At 39.8% G+C, this 6658-nt stretch overlaps 1 long non-coding RNA gene across 1 annotated transcript in view; it reads right to left on the bottom strand.

Moving 5' to 3' along the window:
• LOC110267632 overlaps positions 1 to 6658 on the bottom strand; it is a 24580-nt gene extending 17922 nt beyond the window's left edge. The window contains exon 1 of the long non-coding RNA XR_002355464.1: positions 6648 to 6658. This is a non-coding gene — a long non-coding RNA (uncharacterized LOC110267632). The remainder of the gene's footprint in view (positions 1 to 6647) is intronic.

The raw sequence follows: 6658 nt of genomic DNA on the forward strand, positions 1-6658 counted from the left end.
GTTGGCTCATCCTTGCTCCTCCCACGTTAGAGTTCACGTTAATGTAGTTAACGTGACTCTTAACGTGGCCAATTGTCTCTTTTGGAACGTTAGTGGTATTCACTTTTACCACTAACGTTGGGGCTTTCTTTTTCCTCCACGTTAGCTTCCACATTAATGCAGTTAACGTGGATACTAACGTGGGCTATGATGGCTCACGAAGGCGTTATTGGTGTTCACTTTTCTTATTAACGTTGCAAGCTAGCCTCCATTCCACGTTAATGGTCACGTTAGTTAGACTAATGTGGCTATTAACGTGGCATCTTCCTTGCTTCCTTTGTCTTGAAATCAAGCAAGTAAAGTGCATCAAAGCTAGGTTCTAACTTATGAGATCATGCATCATCCATTTTGTCATTCAATTCATGCATATTCTCATAAAATCATGTAAAATTCACAATGTTTGCTTGAATCAACATGTAAGTGATTATCTACCCAAAATTTGCTTATTAACTAAGAAAATACATGAAACTACCCTAAAACAGTGATGAAAAGGTCAGTGAAACTGGACAAAATGCCCTGGCATCACAACACCAAACTTAAAGCTTGCTTGTCCCTAAGCAAGTACTGAAACATGAGAATGATAAATGAAATGACAAGAGAGATGAGTCATTATTATGGAAGTCATGTCCTTGGTTTTATGGGGTTTCATGCATAGCAACTTAGGTTCATTCCTTTACTGGCTTTCAGACCTTTATCATGCCCTGGAATACTCACTTGATTGCACCCTTTGAGACTTTTATTCATTGATCCTTTTGTCTTTTCAGGTTTAATTGTGTTCTTAGACTAGGTGCTTTGTGAGGGGGCGACTCTTTAAGATAAGCTTTCAGCCAGCACTCCAGAACCAGTTGGTCCAAGGTGCTGGGTGTTAAGACACCCCTAAGGACTTACTCCCTCAAGTCTCTTTCCCCCATACATACACACCACAGGCACATGGTTTGTTATTTTCTTACTTGAGACCTTGGTGTCCAGCACCTCTTTGGGTTACTAAGTGTTCTGTAGCAAAGGTTACTCTTGATAGTGGACTTTCAGCTGATAATCCCGGGTTAGTTAACCCAAGTTACCAAGTGATAAGGCACCCCTGAGAGCTTATTCATCCAAGCATATCCTTTACACAGGAGCACCACAGACACATACCTCGAGATTCAACCCTTGGTGCCTAGCCTTATTTCTTACTCTTTTTCTTTATTTCTCAACTTTCATTTTTCTTTCCCTTTTTCTTATTAGGATCTTGTTATTTAGCTAGTCTCATGGGTTTTGTTTGAAGTATATGATTCAGGACAGATAGTTGCTTTCCTACCTTGTTGGTGAACCAACTTAGCTAAGTCATTACTACACCACAAGCTTAAGAACTTACTCCACAAATTGAACATCACTCTGGTCTTTCATAACATCTCTTTTTATTTGACTTAAAGGACAAGCATACAAGTGAGCAAGGTGAAAATGCAGCAGTGACATTAGACTAGCAAGCATAGACCTAAGCAATGCAAACTTAAAGGCAGAATTGAAATTCCTAAACTACCATGGAAACATGTTCTATTTCATACATGATTTTCCTTATTTAAAACTTGAAAAAGATAGGACAATGAGGGAACTCCACCACCTTTTACTCACGGGGCTGCCCATGCTCTTTCTCTTGTTTGTCCTCTTTGTGTCCACTTGTGTTTCCTTGTATCCGTGTCAGTCTGGCTCTTTTCCAATCCTCAAGTGCCTTCCTTACTAATTCATGACTCTTTTCTACTCTCTCTCTTTTTTCTCGCGCTAATTCATCCATCACTTCTTCATATCTTGTGATTCCCGGATGTAGTATAGGCAGTTGTCCGACTAAGTATCCGTGCCTGGCTTGAGTGTTCACATGATGTCCAGTCTTGTTCATGTAAACTCCTTCTGAGAACGCCCTGTATTCGTCGAAGAGTTCTGCCTGTTCTATTTGTTTCCGATGCATCTCATGTATGTGTGCACCTTGATGTGCTTGGTTATTGATTAGCTTTTGGATGGCTTCTTGTTGTTGGTCTTACCTTTGTTCCAACCTGTGGAAGGATTCACCCCACTGTTTCCCTTGTTCCAATTGCTGTTCCATCATTTGCTTTTGCCACTCCTCCTGTTGATTCATCCATCTAGAGAGTGATTCTTCTTGGCGGTTCATCATTTGTAGTTGAAGCTCTTTCTATGCCCCTTGATTCTCCACATATTGTCTAGATAAGCCATCAATGGCTTCCTATAATTGGTGCATGTCCAAAGTGGCTGGGGCTTGCTCCCCTAGGTCTTGTCTTTCTACCACTTGATGGGCTGTCCTCTTTCTTAGCCTTCGCTGAGGTATGGAAGATGCAACAGAATGCATCCTTCGAACAGTAATTGGGATGCCCACGTTTATCCACTCGGAGTTCTCATCTTCGAACACCATCCCAGCCCTGTCACACAGACGAAAAATAGTGCTAGGGTAGCCTAACTTTCCTCCAGAATCGCTTTTCTCAGCCATCTTCCTAATGCCTTGCGCTATGAGTTCATGAACCTTGATCTCTCCCCCTTTTAGTATACATTGCACCATTGTTGCTTTCTTAAGATTCACCTCTGAGTTGTTCCCGGCGGAGAGGATGGATCTCCTTACAATTTTGAACCACCCCTTTGCTTCAGGAGTGAGGTCCCCTCTCTTGATGAACTTGGGCTTCCCCTGAGGATCTCGTACCCAATCAGCTCCTTGCACGCAAATATCTTGCACTATTTGCTTATAATTGGGACTGCTATCTATTTTGGAGTGATAGCTTTCTTCTACAAATTGTATGGTTCGTAGTTTTAACGCCCTCATGATGCTCATGGGACTAAAATCCACGGTCACCCCTCTTACAAAGCTTGTATAGGACTCATCTGCCTTATCATACCTGACTGCATTTGCGTAAAACTCTCTTACCAGAGTAGCGTTTACTTTTGTGACCGGATCAATAAGGAGCTCCCATCTTCTCTTTTCCACCTTCTCTGTGATTTCGGGGCACTCCGTTTTTCTAACTTGAAAGCCTAGCTCGTATATGATCTCCTTATAAGCCATCCACCTAAATTGAAATGCATGGTGAAAGGTTCTAAACTTCTTTTCATCAAAAGGGCGCTGCTCCATAGGCTCCTTTCCCTTTCTTCTTTTAGAGCTTGATGATGCCATAAGTGACTTTTGAGATGTGAAGGTATTGAAGGGTGTGGATAGGTGGTGGAATTCGGCCGGGTTAGGATAGGGTATAGTTAAGGGAGTGGGTGAGAGTGCTTTTGATGGGGTAAGAGGAGTTGGGTGCCGAAAGTGGGAAGTACAGAGAATGGGATTAGAATGTGAAGGGGGTACGGAATAAGAACCACTTATATAGAGAACAAGAGAAGCAGGGGCGTGAGCTACAGGAGAAGCAGGAGAAGCAGGGGCGTGAGCTACAGGAGCTGAAGCGCCAGAAGCTCTCCCTTGAAGGATCAAACACCCCACAGATTGAAGGAGCATCTACTTCTCAAAATCAAGGTTGTTGAGTCCTAACTCTGTGATAACCTTTATTATTAGGAATCTATTTTAAGATTCATTTATTTTTCTGTTTTTAATTTCTGTCTTCTATTATTATTGGTCTGCTCTTATGATTATTTTTGAGTCTTATTTTTTTCCATAATTAATAAAAACTTAAAGTTTATGTCTTAAAGCTATGAATGTCCTATGAATCCATCAATTTTCTTAAAGGAAAAATGTTTTAAATCACAAAAGAACAAGAAGTACATGATTTCGAATTCATCCTTGAAATTAGTTTAATTATTTTGATGTGGTGACAATACTTTTTGTTTTCTGAATGAATGCTTGAACAGTGCATATGTCTTTTGAATTTGTTGTTTATGAATGTTAAATTTATTGGCTCTTGAAAGAATGATGAAAAAGAGAAATGTTATTGATAATCTGAAAAATCATAAAAAAAAAATTTGATTCTTGAAGCAAGAAAAAGCAGTGAAAAAAAAACATATTTGGCGAAAAGAAAAAGAAAGAAAAAGAAAAAGCCAATAACCCTTTAAACCAAAAGGCAAGGGTAATAAAAAGGATCCAAGGCTTTGAGCATCAGTGGATAGGAGGGTCCACAGGAATAAAATCCTGGCCTAAGCGGCTAAACCAAGCTGTCCCTAACCATGTGCTTATGGCGTGAAGGTGTCAAGTAAAAACTTGAGACTGAGCGGTTAAAGTCATGGTCCAAAGGCAAAAGAGTATGCTTAAGAGCTCTGGACACCTCTAATTGGGGACTTTAGCAAAGCTGAGTCACAATCTGAAAAGGTTCACCCAGTTATGTGTCTGTGACATTTATGTATCCGGTGGTAATACTGGAAAACAAAATGCTTAGGGTCACGGCCAAGACTCATAAAGTAACTGTGTTCAAGAATCAACAATACTAAACTAGGAGAATCAATAACATTATCTAAATTCTGAGTTCGTAGAGATGCCAATCATTCTAAACTTCAAGGGATAAAGTGAGATGCCAAAACTGTTCAGAGGCAAAAAGCTACTAGTCTCGCTCATCTAATTGGAGCTAAGTTTCATTGATAATTTGGAGTTTATAGTATATTCTCTTCTTTTTATCCTATTTGATTTTCAGTTGCTTGGGGACAAGCAACAATTTAAGTTTGGTGTTGTGATGAGCGGATAATTTATACGCTTTTTGGCATTGTTTTTAGTATGTTTTTAGTATATTTTAGATAGTTTTTATTATGTTTTTATTAGTTTTTATTCAAAATTCACATTTCTGGACTTCACTATGAGTTTGTGTGTTTTTCTGTGATTTCAGGTATTTTCTGGCTGAAATTGGGGGACCTGAGCAAAAATCTGATTCAGAGGCTGAAAAAGGACTGCAGATGCTATTGGATTCTAACCTCCCTGCACTCGAAGTAAATTTTCTGGAGCTACAGAAGCCTAATTGGCGCGCTCTCAATTGAGTTGAAAAGTAGACATCCTGGGCTTTCTATCAATATATAATAGTTCATACTTTTTCTGAGATTTGATGGCCCAAACCGGCGTTCCAAGTCAGCATAGAAATTCTGGCGTCAAAATGCCAGAATTGGCATGAAAGCTGTAGTTAAACGCCCAAACTGGCACAAAAGCTGGCGGTTAACTCCAAGAAAGGTCTCTACACGTGAAAGCTTCAATGCTCAGCCCAAGCACACACCAAGTGGGCCCCGGAAGTGGATTTTTACACTAACTATTCTAGCTTACTCATTTTCTGTAACCCTAGGTCACTAGTTTATTATAAAAACTACTTTTAGTGATTCTTCTTGTACCTCATGACACTCTACACGTTTCATATTATATCTTCTACGGCATGAGCCTCTAAACCCCATGGTTGGGGGTAAGGAGCTCTACTGTGTTTTGATGAATTAATGCAATTACTACTGTTTTCCATTCAATCATGCTTGCTTCTATTCTAAGATATTCACTCGTACTTCAACTTGATGAATGTGATGATCTGTGACACTCATCATCATTCTCAACTTATGAACGCGTACCTGACAACTACCTCCGTTCTACCTTAGATTGAGTGTTTATCTCTTAGCCACCTGATTCAGATTAGAGTCTTCGTGGTATAAGCTAGAATTATTGGCAGCCATTCTTGAGATCCGAAAAGTCTAAACCTTGTCTGTGGTATTCCGAGTAGGATCTAGGAAGGGATGACTATGACGAGCTTCAAACTCGCAAGTGCCGGGCATAGTGACAGACGCAAAAGGATCAATGGATCCTATTCCAGCCTGAGTGAGAACCGACAGATGATTAGCCGTGCGGTGACAGCGCATTTGGACCATTTTCACTGAGAGGATGGATGGTAACCATTGACAACGGTGATCCACCAACATACAGCTTGCCATGGAAGGAGCCTTGCGTGCATGAAGAAGAAGACAGTAGGAAAGCAGAAATTCAGAAGATAAAGCATCTCCAAAAGGTCAACCTGTTCTCCATTACTGCATAACAAGTATTTATTTTATGTTCTTTTACTTTTACAATTAAATCTCAGAATTATTGATATCCTGACTAAGAGTTACAAGATAACCATAGCTTGCTTCAAGCCGACAATCTCCGTGGGATCGACCCTTACTCACGTAAGGTATTACTTGGACGACGCAGTGCACTTGCTGGTTAGTTGTGCGGAATTGCAAAAGTGTGATTGTGATTTCGTGCACCAACCTCTGCGTTAGTATTCTGTTTTGTTTGGTTATAAACTTTGAGGTTCTAGTAACGTAGGGTTGTGTTCTGAGCGATGCGTTTGCTTTTAAGTTGCTGTGAGTGCTGTGAAAGTGATTAGAGATTGAGTTTGCGGTTGCTTTTAGTTTCGGGTTGAGAGAAAAGGTTTCGTTGACGCATTTTGGGTTATGGTTTCGATGAGTCGAGGTAGGGGCTGTTTATAAAAACTAATTCATTTTAAATTGGAATTGTTATAAATAGATATGACGTGGTAAATGTATTTCTGGTGATTATGTAAGTCTTGGATTAATCTTGGATGAATATGGTTGTCTGTTGAATTGAAATAATATATAATTGAATTTGGTTTTATTATCAAATTTGAATTTGGACTTAAACCAAGTTTTAGGGGAGATGCTGCTGAAATTTCTATAAAATCCGAGACTTTTTTTGAAA

Source organism: Arachis ipaensis, chromosome B02 (assembly GCF_000816755.2).
Source record: "Arachis ipaensis cultivar K30076 chromosome B02, Araip1.1, whole genome shotgun sequence".
Classification (NCBI taxonomy): domain Eukaryota; kingdom Viridiplantae; phylum Streptophyta; class Magnoliopsida; order Fabales; family Fabaceae; genus Arachis; species Arachis ipaensis.